Below are 12,250 nucleotides of genomic sequence, written 5' to 3'. Positions count from 1 at the left end.
AAGACAAATGAAAGCTTTAACATTCCTGAACTACGTTCAAGACCCCTTAAATACATTTGTTTCTTACACCTGTACTTTATTTCACTGATAGTAATCAGGCCCTTAAAAATTAGCATGTGTTCTCGCTCTCTCTTTCTTTCTCAAGCTTTCCCTGAATTTCTTATGCTTCTAGTATGTGCCCCTCCAAATTATCCTCCACACTGCTGAATAATTTTTCTAAAATGCAAATCTTATTGTTATTATGCTTATGATTAAAATTCTTTGGCAGCTATCTAGGGTCGAATGCAGGTTTCTTAGCAAGGCTTATAAAGTCTGCACATGGGATGAGACTAATACTGGCAGAAGGAGCAAAAGGGTGCCTGGAGCAAATAAAATAGAATCAGGAGAGTGTTCAACCGAGGTGGTTGGAGGCAGCCTTTGCAGAGATGAGAACTACTACTTGTTATCCAGTGGAGATCAAGGTTGTTATTTAGACAAGAGTATTTCCAAAGTACCACAATAATAGGATAAGGATAAAAGACAAAAAGGAGTTATATATATATGAGAAGTAGGACTCACTTTTCTACAGTGGTGTGTGTGTAAGTTTTGGGGGTGGGAGAAGATAGGCAGATATTAATTATTGTAGTTCATAGGTAGCTGGACTATTAGGCTACTTCCTTACCAGATGGAGAAAGAACCTTACCGGGAGATTCTTTATTCTGAGTTAGTTATAGTGACTAAATTTTGATGGTTTGTCTTGGGAAGAGGGTAAGTAGCTCTGTGATGGGAAGAAGAGTAAACAGCTATATGATAACCAGGAGAATAGATTCAGCTAGGCTGGCTAGCTATTCAAACTCAGTCTTCTCCCGGCCCAAAGAAAGATTACATTTCCAGCCTTCTTTGCAGTTTGAAGCAACCATGTGATAAGTTCTAATTAGTGAGATGTTAGTGGAAGTGATGGGTGCCACCTCCCGACCTAACAACCGATATAAAAAATGTCTTGCCCCAGCCAGTTTTGCTCAGCGGTTAGAGTATTGGCCCACAGACCAAATAGTCTCAGGTTTGATTATGGTCAAGGGCACGTACCTCTATTGCAGTTCAGTCCCTGGCCCTGGTCAGGGTAATATGGGAGGCAACCAGTTGATGTGTCTCTCTCACATTGATGTTTCTCTCTTTCTCTCTCTCCCTCCCTCCCTCCCACTCTGAGGACAAAAGGAAAAAAGAATATCCTCGAGTGAAAATTAAAAAAAAAAAATTTCTCATGCATGATTTTCTCTTGCTCCCTGTTTTCTGGTGAGATGTCAATCTCAGAGAGGCCTTAGAAATTATGTATTAGAGATGGCAGAGGCTCTATCAGCCGAATCTCTTAAAGAGCATTGGACGGTACATCTCACATTACCTTCCTAAAACCACCCTCTCCACACCATCTTGCCACTGCCACTTGGACATCACAGAAATAAACATATTTTATTAAGCCATAGAGATTTCAGGTTTTCTCTCTTATAGCAACTAGTGGTCGTTTAACAAATACGTTAGGTAATATTTCAAAAATCAGGTTTGAAAAATATCCATTTAATCCTTGTTTACTGTGGGTATTTGAAAATTCAAGAAATTGTGTTAAATCTATTAGTATTTTTTATATTTATTTTAATTTTCTTCTTTGACCTATAAATGCCATATGTTGTATATCTAGCCATCTATATTAGATTTTCCTTCCATTTCATGAAAGTAAATTTTTCTTGCTGGGGTTGACTTTTGATATATTTTTGAATTTGATTTGGCAGAATTTTATTTAAAATTTTCTCCATCTGTATTTATAAATAATATTGTGTTTAACTTCCTTTGTTTCTTTCTTGCTGTCTCCCTTCTTAACGTATGCCCCTTTCCTCCTTTTCTCTGCATTTGTCACCTATTGGTATTAGATTTGTACTAAATTTGAAAAATAAGTTTGGAATTTTTTATTTTTCGTTATATTGTCTGAGATTTTAAAATAATTTATTGTTAAAATTACCTGGCCTTTTTATACCCCGCCCCCTCCGAATTACTCAAGATAGGATTTTACTTCACATATATATTTATTATTATTATTTTTTTAAAAATCCTCACCCAAGCATACTTTTTTCCACTTATCTTTAAATAGAGTGGGAAAGAGAAAAAGAGAGAGAGAGAGAGAAACAAACATCGATGTGAGAGAGACACATCGACATGTTGCCTCCTCCACGACCCCCATTAGGGCCAGGACAGAACTGCAACTAAGGTTCGTGCCCTTGACCAGAATCAAACCTGTGACTCTTTGGTCCATGGGCTGATGCTCCACCACTGAGCCAAAGCGGCCAGGGCTATCATTATTATTATTTTTAGCTCCACCTGGTGAGCTCAGAGCATATGGTTACCTAAGGCATAATCAAGGTAAGGAGAATGGCCAGAAGTTCTGTATAGGTAATTATTTGTGTTTTTAATAAATATATTTTATGTAAAATAGTTCAAACATATATAAAAAAATAGATAAGAAGTATAAAGAACATCTGAGCCCTCATAATCCATCTTTGTCAAATCTGAACGCTTTGTCTTTTTTTTTTCTTTGTGACTTTCAGTGAGATTGCTTGTTTTGAAGCTGAATCTTATCATTGCCAATATTATTAATTTTAGGCATGTTTTTATAGAGTTATTTCTCGTTGTAGAATATTTACTTTAAAAGTTTCATTGCCTTGTGATTGTTTAATAGTAAAATTTTTATATTAAAACAAGATATTTATATATATATATATGACCCTAATTATAAGCTGAGATGTGTAAGCTACATAGTAGCACATTAGTTTTATTTAATTAGTTGCTATATAGGCAATATAGTATACTTGTCAATAGTTCTGGCTCTTAAAAACAAGCAAGCAAACAAATAAACAAAACTTTGGTTTACACTTTGGTTCAGCTATGGAACTCTGGGCAAGTTAGTGTCCTAAGCTGCTTCTCCTGTAAAATGGTCTAAAAATGGCAATATTATGGAATTGTTGAGCAAAAGGGTGTAAGTCATTTCTCAGGGCCTACTGCATGCTAAGTTTTCAATACAAAATTACCTTTTATTTGATTTCAGGAGGAGTTTTTTTCCTAAAGAAGGTTAAATTTCCTGTATGTCCTTACATTTAGGAAATTAAATTCTGTTCCTGTGGTTTATGAATTAAGAGTGTCCTCAGCTCCTAAGTAGATGAGAACTGATTTTATTTGCTCATATGAAAAAGGGGAGGTGTCCATCTTCTTGTGTCCCTTCAAATCCCCCCCATCCCTCTTCCTCTCCAAGTTCTCCTTTGAATCAAGTGTATGCCAGGCTGGAGGGAGAAGTGTCACAAAAGTTTAGCATTTGGCTGCTATATGGAAAACATAGCAGGGAGTCTAATGTTTCTCTCAGTGGAAAGAAGGGCATATGTTTCCAGGGCTGTTTCTCATCCAGGTGGAGGAGGAGCTGTTGAATTTTCAGTCCCATTTAATCATCATAGACTCTCACTTTTGATTTCCCACTGCCATCCTCCCTAGGTTAGGATGCTGCTCTATTCTTTATGTAATAGCTCACCGCCTCATCAAAATGGAAATGAACAAATATTTATTGATCTTGTATAACACAAGGCGACGTAGTTTGAAAGAACAAAAAATGGTTCTGTTGACAATGCATCTTTTTATCTGTTAACCCCTGTGCTGGTGTAGAGATGGAGACATGGTAAGCAAACTTCCTAGGGCATTCAGCCTTCAGCGGCAGTACTTAGGGTGCATGAGTAGCTTGCTGAAATATGATTATAAAAACACCTGACTCAACAAATTATTTCCTAGAATAGTTAGCTGGGTGGAGGCTCACCAAGTTAATAACTAAACCCAACCCTCAAGGCTATTGGCAAAGGGCATATTTCAGCTTAATGACTCTGTACCCACCCAGAAAGATAAAGTTGACTGGGAAGAGGAACATGACGCATTAGGACCTGGGACGCTGAATGAGTGGCCTGCATTGGAAATATTTTGAAAGGTGAGTTGAAGTATGAAACCAGTCTTTTGGAGACTACTCCACATCATGCCAGAGGCAGAAGATGATTCAAGAAATAAGACTTATAAAAGAGAAGATCTTGTGCAAGAGAAACATAGGGCAGAACAAAAAAACCTTTGCATTATGAACGTGTGAGTCAAAAGTTAGAAAAACAAAAACTAAATACTCTCAACTTTTCCTATCTAACTATATTATTAAATGACCTAAGCATTTAGCCCAGTGTCTGGTTGGCATATAGTGTTACTTAATATATGTTTCTTTCCTTCATTTCTGATCTTTTTTTTTTTTTATAAGAGAGAAAGAGCACTTTAAGATGATATATATAGTTTCATCCAAGTTCATATTTCTAAGATATTAGTGTCTAAAATCTAGCTCTCTCTGTTAATTTTACTATTAATAATAACCAAATATCATGGCAGGTATAATCATCTGTATAAAAATTTTGCCGTATGGCTGAAAAACTATTTTGGGGAACATTTTGGAATGAAGGACATTAGTTCACTTTGGTATTCTTACTATGATTTTGCCCCCCATGGCCAGAACATGAATTTTTAAATATCACTGGTAACTCCATGTAGCTACTCATTTTTGAATGTGCAACTACTAGTGTTGACACTTTAAATTTGGAACCAATCTTTCTAGTTCTTTCCCTAAGAAAATAAATGATGCTCTGAAATAGCAACAAAAAAGAGTACTTTTTCAGCTCTTCTACAATAAATTATTCCACAGGCTAGAAAAAAATGATTCCACAAGTACCATTAAAAGGCCTTGCGTTCTGGCCCTGGCTAAGTGGCTCAGTTGGTTGGAGTGTTGTCCTGTACACCGAAAGGTTGTGGGTCTGATTTCCAGTCAGGGCACATACATGGGTCAATTAAAAAAAACAACAACATATCCTCAGGTGAGAATTAAAAAAAAAGTCCTTGCATTTTGAATCAGGGCGACAAACACTCTCATACATAAGACCAAATGTATATAAGGAATGGAAAATCTAAAATATTTGACTGCCTCTTTTTCAACTCTACCCAGCCACCACTTCATGTTTATTTAATGTGCACAGGTAATGAATGTTTCTATATATTTAGAACTTTGTAAACCTTAAGTCTATGAAATAACATCAAAATAATTTTTGTCAATAACATTTAATCATATATTTCTCACTTGATGTTTTACTGAAGTTTTTCTTTCTAGAAAATGTTAACATTGCTCTCCTCTAGAGAAAAATCTCAGTAAAAAAACAAAAAAAGCTCAAGGATTTACATGACTGAGTATATATAGGATTTTAATTCTCATGTCAATCCACTTTCCTATTTCAATTCCCCTTTCCTCCAAGTCCCTCTGATCCAGCACACACCTTTCTGGGCAAGCTTCACTTCAACAGATACAGCCTTGTTGTTGGGCCAGTCTGTCCCGGACAGGATGTAACTTGTAAGAAGCAGCAGCAGTGGTGTGCCAGAAAGATTTAGGCTGCCAGCTGAGGGGCAAGTCTGCCTCTTCTCTTTACTTTGCTACCCAGTATCTGGGTTCCTACAGAAGTAGGCCACTGTAACTCGGGAGCATGGGGAGCTGAGACTGATAACAGGCTCTTTGTAAGGAAGAGGGGAGAATGCAGGATGCAGGATCACTGAACAGCAGGAGGTGCTTCCAAAATGAGGAAGAAAGAGCCAGAAGGGTGGTGTGAAGACTTGAAAGATTTAGGTACTTCTTACCTAGGGCCAGTGTGTGTGTGTGTGTGTGTGTGTGTGTGTGTAGGTGTGTGTGTGTAGGTGTGTGTGTGAATGCGTATACAGGAAGGAACTAGCATTGTGAAATATCCTAAGCATCATTGATCAGCCTGCCTCTCTTTGAAAAACAACAATAAAAAAACAAACTACTTTGAATAATTTCATAGCAGGAAATAACACACTGGAAACTGGAGAATTGTGATGTGGAATAATCTAAGAACTTAGAACAATAGAAACAGAATAATTTATTAAAATTCTATATATAATTGAGGTTGAGAATAACTAGACAGGGAGTTTTAGGCATCCAGTTTAGTTTTCTAGGCATCAAGTAAGGTAATGAAAGCAACTAAGAGTCAACCATGTGCCAGGCTTTCAAATGTTTTAATAGATTTTTACTATTTCCTATTTGAATATAACGTTAAACTATATATTTTTTGCATTGTTACTGTCTTAAATTCAAATAATAGTGGTAAAGAATTGACAAAAACAAAAGTGTTGGTAATTAGAAAAATCTAACTAGTAAATATGAATGAGTTATTATAGAATAAAAAAGGCATATTTCACATTTCACTTTAGTCAAATTAGAGCAACTTTCTCTTATAATTATGAGCAGAGATGCCATGTATGGCTAGTTACTAGACAGCCGTTGGTTTTTGTGATATGACATTTACTAAGAACATGATTCTAAAAATCATTTATACGCACTACTGACCTAGATGATATTGGAAGAGGGTACTGGAAGTAATACACATACAAATAATACCACGATGAAAAGTGTTAAGGGATAAGGTTCTTTCCGCTATCAATTCTAACCAGTTTATTATTTTCACAGTCTGTCTCATTTCAAGACCTGTATTTTTCTTTTCTTCTTTTAGACACAGAACACCTTTGTTGTCTTGCCATGAACTCCTTCTCACTTGGCCTTTAACTTTTTTTCCCCCATTGAACTGCTTTGTTCTGAAACAGAACATCAAAGAAGGGAGGAAGTGAGGAGAAGGGACTTGACGATGTGCTTCTGGTGAAAACAAATTTTATCCACTTTCCAGTTCTAGTAGTGGAAGCCCCCTAATGATCATTTGTACTGCCTTTCCGAAGTTAGTGGACATGCAGAGAAACTAAAGTTCGGTGGTAGCTCTTCATAGACCTATTGTTTAGAGTTTTATTCTGAAGAATTTTCTTTACAAATTTTATTTATAAAATACAACTTACTCTTCTTATATTATTTCCTCTTCATTTTCATTTTTCTTGTGTGCCTCAGTTTGATTTATTATCCTTCAATAAATTGTCTTGTCTCTCATTCACTAACCTATCACAACATATTTTTTTATATTGACATCTGACTCCTTGGAAAGAGGGCAAGTAGTGATTCTATATATTAGGGAACTTTACTATTACTCCTATGACATAATGTTGTTTTGTGAATAATGTTTGTGGTATAAAATAAATTCTATCTCTGAAACGATCATCAAAGAGATTGCCTATTTACACTCAAAACAATTTACAACAAAGTACTGATATTAAAACTGAACAAAAATGCATTTACCTACATGAACTATTCGAAATAATTAATTCTAAAATGTCTGTCATGCTGGCAGTGCACTTGATGAGAGTTTTAAACCATTCAAGTGGAAGATAAAAAATCCTCCGGACTTTCATACTAACCATGAATATTCAGGTATGAGATGGATGTTTCAGTGCCTAAGCTTTGTACTTTGTATAGCTTGTTACATAATCAGTTATAATCTTTTAGAGTAGCTAAAATTAAAACAATAATCTTTCTTTTTCTAATAGCTAGCTTACATGCTAACAAGCATGTTCAGGCTTCCTTCTTATTCGTTTTAAAAAATTCTAGGAGCCCGGCTGGTGTGGCTCAGTGGTTGAGCATTGACCCATGCACCAAGAGGTCACCAGTTTGATTCTAGGTCAGGGCACATGCCCAGGTTGTGGGCCAAATCCTACATGTGGGGGCATGTAGGAGGCAGCCAACAGTGTTCTCTCTCATCAATATTTCCCTCTCTCTCCCTCTCTCTTTCTCCCTCTCTCAAATCAATAAAGAAAAAAAAATTCTAGGAAATACTTTCTACTATATGCTATGAGAGATTTTATTATTGGATTAAAATCTTTTCAGTAGATAATAGGGACATGAGTTAGGGTATAAATATTCTGTATCATAAGCCAATACTATACTGCTAGGTAAATCTAGAAATGGACTAAATTTAATTTAATTATTTCTGTTTTGTTTTATAGTAAAAGTGGCCATATTATAATTTTTCACATTGTATATTATCTCAAATTCTCCATTCTGAATCAATGTAACCATCTTGTTCTTACATTTAGGAAACTAGGAAAATTCCTGGGGGGGGGGGGGTTTAGCAATTTTTTTTTTTTTTTTTACTTTCAATACTATTCATTCAATGTCTGATGGGTCCTCAGATTATTTGTTTGTTTGTTTTTGGGCAGACTCACCACTAGCTACCCTTTTATCATTAACTATTCCTAACCCTCACTGTGCACACTCTGCCTGTATTTGGCTGCAGATGGTCTTGCTTTTACTTCATAAACAAAACCAAAGCACCAGTCAGGAACTTTTTTTCAGCTTTACTACCATCTACAAACATCTATGCACGTCCTTATAGTTTTCTTTCTCTTTCAGTGGAAGGGGTATTCTAACACATTCATCTGAGTTTCTGATCACAGGCTTTCTAAAGTCCTTGTGCCTTTGCTCCATAATTTGTCCTCTCCCTCTTGTTTATTTTTTACTGGTCCCTTGTCACAGACCTTAGTCCTCTGCCAGGCCCACAAATAATATTCCACATGTTCAGTTCTCACTCGTTTTTTTCTTTCATGTGTATATCACAAAGGACATTTTATCCACATTCATGGCTTCAAGCTCACATTAAAGGCATCTACATCTGCCTCCAAGCCCAACTGCTCTGCTAAGCTCCAGATACCTACAGGACATCTCTACCTATCTGTCTAAAGATACTGCAATCTTCATATGTTCAAAATGAATCTTTACAACTGGGACATTTTTATAACCTTCTCTTTTGTATTTTCCTGGTCAATAAATGGCACTATGTTGTCTAATTTTGAAACTTAGAAATCACATTTTTTCTCTTCCCTCTTTCTGATTCGTTCACCTTCAGAGAAGGACCAAGCTCTGTTGAATTGAATAATGATGAATACTTCTTAATATGGGCCAGGCATTTTTCTAAAAGGATTACATGTGTCATCTTATTTCGTCTTCAATCACTATATTATGTGAGTGGCTATTATGATATCCATTTTAAAGGTAAGAAAACTAGGTACAGAGGCAAAATAATTTGCCCAGGTCACAGGGTGGTAAAGGGTAGAGCTGGGATCTAAACCCAGACAATTTAACTATGTAGCTGGCCTTTTAATAACCACACAATGCTGCCCTCCAACTTGCCAGGACCCTAAATATCTCTTAAATTCATTTCCTCCTATTGTTTCTCATTTTGGCTGACTTGATTCATGGACTCCATTATTTCTTGCTGGTGTAACTTCCTACAGCTTCCTGTCCAAAATCCACTTTCTAGGATGTGTCTGATTAATCACTCTAATTCTAATTTTCTGGGTTATTGGCTAAGCTATATCTTTTAAATCTATAGCTTTGAATCTTTATTTCAGGAACATTTATTAAATTATATATTGTATTGTCTCCCCATTCCATATTTTTCCCCCCAGAATAGTGATTATTTGTATGTTGCCCATATGTACCATCTTTTTATAATTTTATCTCTTTGTACTTTTTCATTTCATTTGTTATTTTCTCAAGCCTGCCCTCTTTGTCTCTGATTGTATATTTTCCAGATCTATTTTACCTTTTGTTGATTCCAATGAGAAGCTTATTTCTGAAATAGTTGCATTTTATTCTTCTATTCATTCATCACCCCCATAGACTTACTTTTCATTTCCTATTTTCTTTTCATCTCTCTCTTTTAAAAAAAAATCTTTTGTTAGTCTTTCAGGCTCATTATTTTAGAAAGGCCAACTTGCTTTCAGTTTCTTTGAATTTTAGGGGAACTAGTTGTTTAAAATTGACCATTTTTTTCTATAGAAGGTCCTGAAATTCTATATTCTTTATTTAACTTTTGTTTTTTCTTTCCTCTGTGTTTTTCTTCAGTATCTATATTTCCATCAGCAAAGTGGGTGTTTTAGAAAGAATAAAATATAAAGACAAGTAATAGCTCATGAATTTAAAATATAAGGGTATACAACAAGTTTTAAGAGGCAATTTTATAAATTCCTTAATCTTTCTCCTTTAATCTTTCAGTCCATGGACTGAAGCTGGAGAACTTAGCACATAGATTTCTCATGTAGTATAAAAAGAATACCTTATTAGGGAACAGAAGTGAAAATTTTCATAATCTATAAGCAGGAAACTTGCGTTCTGACAATAGAATTAAGATTTCATATAGGGAAAGTCAAAGAAAATGTTACCTGTTTTCAGACATCAAAAGAAGGGGGAGAAGGGGGATTTGGGAAACATGTGTCTTAATTTTACATAAAAATTGGTGCAAAAATATCAATAACTTAAGATATGCAGATGACACCATCTTATTGGCAGAAAGTAGCAATGAGTTGACAGGATTTCTGATGAAAGTGAAAGAACAAAGTGCCACAGCAGGACTGCATGTCAACATCAAGAAGACAAAGATCTTGACTACAAAAGAAATACACAACTTACTTTGGTTCAATCAAATGGCAATTGCAGCCAAGAGATCAAGAGAAGGCTGACTGAGAAGGGCAGCAATGGAAGAATTAGGAAAGATCATCAAGAGCAAAGATGTATCATTAGAGTCCAAGGCGAATATCATCCACACCCTTATATTCCTAATTTCTATGTACAGATGCAAAAAGCTAGACACTGAAGGCTAATAGAAAAAAAAAAAAGATTCATTTGAAACATGGTGTTGGAGGAGAGCTCAATGGACCACCAGAAGGAGGAATAAGTGAGTCCTAGAGAAAATTTAGTCTGAAACATCACTGGAGGGCAAGCTGAAACTGTCCTACTTCAGGCACACCATAAGAAGGCAGGGTTCTTTAGAAAATACTATAGTGTTTGGAGAAATAGAAGGCAGCAGGAAAAGAGAAAGACTGCATATGAGGCAGATTGGCTCTAGAAAAGAAGCCATTAGCATAAGTCTACAAGAGCTGAGCAGAGCTGTTGAGGACAGGACATGTGGACATCACTCATTTATAGGGTCTCCTGGAGTTGGAGATGACTTGACAGCAGGTAACATATATCTCAGGTTATTCCACATCAAAGGTAAAGGTGGATATTTATCTACTATCTCCCAGACAATTATTGGTTGAGGGCTGCTTCCAAAGGGCATTAATTCCTTGGCACTTTTAGCCCATAGTGTGTTCAGACGGAGTAGCCACTGGTGGCCAGAGAAAGCCTTTGGACCAAAAAAAAAAAAAAAATTAAAGCATTGATGGATGGAAGTCAGGTGGGTGTACGTGGAAATAATAAATGTGAAGGAATGTCAGGTATACCTGGTTTTTGAGTTTCCAGGTGGCAAGGAGGCTGACTCCACGTGACTTTTGGTTATGTGAGCCTATCAGTTTCTCTGGTCGTAGGCTCTGTGACATCAAAGCAGAGGCAGAGAAAGGACCAAGCAGAGATGTGGAGGACTGCAGCCAAGAGGGGCTGAAAAGACATTGTTCCAGCAATGCCTAAGCCAGAAGAACGAAGCAGGAATTTAAAAGCCATGTAGTGTTACACCACAGTTCAGTTTTGCTGAACATGTATAATTTATTCATTTCTGTCCATAACAAATCTGGTCTTTTTCAAAGGTTCCAGCTTCTGATTAGTAGAAAAATACTAACATTTTAAAGCCTATGACATTTAAAATTTGCTGTAGCACTATAACCTAAACAGTTCTTTCAGATAAACTTCAGTATTGCGGAAGATATGCTCATTCCCACACCTCCTACTTGTGACTCCTCCACAGGTCATATCTAGGTACCTAGAGAGAGAGGTGACCCTTACTTGACATCCTAATGGTAAAAGAGTCAAAGTCCTCAGATGTGGTATTCCCTTGGTCTTCTGGTTCCCGAGTGTTTTCCTTTATATCCATGTAAGGATTTAATTTGGTTATGTGAGCCAAGTATTTTCTTTTTTAAGAATTTGCTTCTACTACTTGTAACCAAGATAATCAACAAGGGAAAGTTAATATTGTTGCTTTATTTGTAACTGTGTAAGTGGGAATGGAAAGTGAATTCAGACATTCAAGAGAATACAGTCACCTTGGAACAATAATTTGTCTTTATATGCTAAAGTTAAAGATAAGCATACCCATGATCTAAGAATCCCACACGTAGATATTCACTCCTAAGAAGTATTTGCACAGGGGCACCAAGAGACATGTCTAAAAATGTTTATAGCATCATTTTTTCCTAATAATAATAACTCTAAAACTGGAAACAACCAAAGTGCCTCTATGAAAACAAGAATGGGTACTTTATGGTATGTATTCATACAATTGAATATATC

The sequence above is a fragment of the Molossus molossus genome, unplaced genomic scaffold, assembly GCF_014108415.1.
Source record: "Molossus molossus isolate mMolMol1 unplaced genomic scaffold, mMolMol1.p scaffold_m16_p_8, whole genome shotgun sequence".
Classification (NCBI taxonomy): domain Eukaryota; kingdom Metazoa; phylum Chordata; class Mammalia; order Chiroptera; family Molossidae; genus Molossus; species Molossus molossus.
This window is presented reverse-complemented; position numbering follows the sequence as displayed.